We start from the raw sequence: 3,163 nt of genomic DNA, 5'->3' as shown, positions 1-3,163 counted from the left end.
TCACAAAATGATTTACTATCACTCTCTGATGTGCATGTTAACTAGCTGTTGCCCAGTTAATAGAATAAACTTCAAATAAGTTTGAAAATGGTTTTATGTGTTTAATTCACATGCTTTTATTGTGATAAAAATGAGAATGGAATTTATTTATAATGTTAAGATAGTAGTGCTTAATGTTTGCCACCTCTATTGCATTATATGGAGGAAAATATTATTTGCTTGAATGTATCTAATGTCTAAAGCAAAGGTATCAAACTCGTTTTACATTGTGGGCCACACCAGTGAATCTCCTCCTTCTGTCAGTGCAAAGAAGTTAAATTGCAAACATGATATCCTGAGATATCTCAAGAGATGAAAAAGAATAGCAAGTTAAACAGTATGTGCCAGCTCTTCTACATCATACAAAAAAAACTGCTCCGGCAAATGAAGAAATAAGTCAGTGTGACTGTTTGGGCTTAAACTGTAGGACATAAAAGTCTAAACTTAAAGAAAAAGTTCAGGTATCTCATTGCCCAGACTGTCCTGTAATTATAAAACAAAAATACTTGAATTCATAGAAAATGTACTACTTTTCTTCTCTTAAATTCTTTGTTGTTGTTTTTGTACTGTAGCCTACTGTCTCATTGTATAAAAGAAATTTCTATTGTTGATAATGAAAAAAAGAACAACAGACATTTTTTGTATTTTCTATTGTTTAAGTGTTACTTAATGGGAATGGGAGAGGTCTTTTTCAGTGGGAAAATATAGTTAAAAGTCCAGAATTTATGCGCTCACTTGTTCCAAAGCCGATCCTGGGGACATATGTTTGTCGCCCCTGTTTTTGGGGTTAAAATGTTTGAATGACCAATGACTGTAGAAAACTTTTATACACTCGTTGGTCTGAATACAAATCACGTGTCGAACAGCGCGTGACATCAGATCTTTAAATCGGTTGAAAAACACTGTCTACAGTTTTAATAATAATAATTTAACACATATTGTAACCGGAAATAACAATTCATCGCTTTCTCTCCTTCTTGTGCCGGATGTCGTAAAGCGGGGTTAGTTTCCCGGTTACAGTTCCATGGCAACCATGGAACCTGTCAACAAGCCCGGAAAACGGAGACGTGGAAGATGTAAAAAAGGGTAAAAACTTTGTTAATACTGAAAGCCTGGGTGCTGTTTTTCAGTGCATATGCACTTAAAGTGTAAATTTACACCGTGGGTTGGTCAAAACAGCCGCTTTAAACGTTGTAATGAGCGTTTTAATAGAAAACTATATCTTGTAAGAGCAGGCTAATAGCAACTTTAAAAGGGGGGATATGTAAGGAAATATGTAGCTTAAATCTCTCGGATGTTTTGAGGTTTCACGGCTTACTTCTCACAGCATTTTTTCTGCGTGGATTAATCTTGCAGGAAACAGTCCCATTATGATGCGCTGAGCAGGCAGATGTTCCCAGCTGTGGCTCCTGGGAACCCGGAGAAGTGTGATTTAAATGAGAACCAGCTCTCCCTGCACCAACAGGTAAAGTTATTAACGGCTGATCAACATTAGGATTTTCAAAAATCTTTAGACCACTTTTGTGCATAAGAAAAATAAGAAAAGCAGTAGTAGCCTCTACATTACAACATCCTGTGGAAAAATAAATAAAACATAGGCATTATTATTAATAGTAATGATAACAGATTTTGTTATTTAGGCATATTTCAAACAGCCCGTTCTCACTCACGGGGCGTAGCATACCGACGTTTTGTCACGTCATTCCTAACATTAACCAGCAGTTAAAGGACGTAAAACAGTGTTTTCCAAGGCGATTTTAAGAAAATGAACGAACATGTGTTGTTTGAGTCCAAACGGTTCTCATGTGTTCTCTTTTTTCTGATGTTGTCATTTAGGAACGTGTTGGGTACCCTAAAGCGAAAAATGTTGACGATTTGTCACCTAGCCTAAAATGTTACGTTTTGGGAGTGATAACGTGTTGATTTCAAAACACTCGTGATCACCTTACACAGAATAGTTAAAAGGAATTTAAAAAAAAATACCTATCAAGCCAATAAACACACTGAAAGGTAATTCAGAACAGCTGAGAGAAATCAGTGTGTGGGGGGATATTACAAATTTCTAAAAGACATTCATATATTTGAAAAGAAAACTAAAATATAAATAGAATTAACACTTAAGGTGAATCACTAGCAATTGTAAGTGATTTAGAGCAGTGGTTCTCAGACTTTTGGGAACCCCCTTACAGGGGAGAAAATCTTCCAAGAACCTCCTCATAATCCTAACAACCATTTATCTGGTTTGGATCAGATGATGTGGACTCATTCAAACTTTTGTCCATGCTCAGCAGCTGGCTAATCAGCTACCCAAATCAGCCAGCTGGAACAGCTCAGAAGTTCTTGCTAGCTGGTGTCTGCTAGCTAGTTGTTGACTCCTAGGACCAAAGTATTAGAACTGCTGATTTTGAAAAGTCAGAAGTTTGTCTTTTTAAGGGACTGAAAGAAGATTTTCAATTTGTCACAACAATTGGAGGAACTGAAAAACATGGCTTTGTGTATATAAAAATGAGCTGTGACCAAGATATCATTAGCAAAACTGTAACATTTTGTCTTTTCTTAAACATTTGCACAAAAAGGTATCAGATTATCATTTTTACCCACTTATACACTTATTCCTAAACTATCTTAACAACGATAATGATACTCTTGGGATTTAAAACATTTTTGAGAAAATGTACAAACATTATTTTCCAAATACATCACTGCCTATGATGAAACAGGCAAAGAAAATCACGTCATTTTTAATTTTGTTCAGGCCAAGGACCCTGAACTTGAAATATCTAAACTGAAATATCTGTTATTAATATTCTTAATGACACCTTTTCGTTTTTCTGCAGTGACATCAAATCGTCCTCTGTAAAAAAAATAAATTAAAATAAAAAAGACCTAAGAGTAGAAACATTATCTTCCAGAGTCTGCCGCCGATGGGGGTCAAAGTGCACACTAGCATCAACCGGGTGTACTCTGTGATCTAGGCCACATGGGATCTAAATAAGAAAGCCATCTGCCCCGACACACACTTGACAGGTCGGGGCGTGACAGCAGTTAGAAAATCCATCACGGTGCAAATACAACGTAACAGACTGGAAGCTATAACCTGATTTAACTGTAAATAATAAACATC

The 3,163-nt window shown here is 36.2% G+C and overlaps 1 non-coding gene across 1 annotated transcript; it reads left to right on the top strand.

Annotated features, from left to right (window-relative positions):
* Positions 1 to 405: 405 nt before the first annotated feature.
* Positions 406 to 2,963, top strand: ankrd53 (uncharacterized). The gene is made up of 3 exons (XR_013902534.1): positions 406 to 1,125; positions 1,396 to 1,504; positions 2,952 to 2,963. It is a non-coding gene; the product is annotated as an uncharacterized ankrd53 (transcript).
* The last annotated feature ends 200 nt before the right edge of the window (positions 2,964 to 3,163 follow it).

Source organism: Astatotilapia calliptera, chromosome 3, assembly GCF_964374335.1.
Source record: "Astatotilapia calliptera chromosome 3, fAstCal68.1, whole genome shotgun sequence".
NCBI classification, from domain to species: domain Eukaryota; kingdom Metazoa; phylum Chordata; class Actinopteri; order Cichliformes; family Cichlidae; genus Astatotilapia; species Astatotilapia calliptera.
This window is presented reverse-complemented; position numbering and strand designations above follow the sequence as displayed.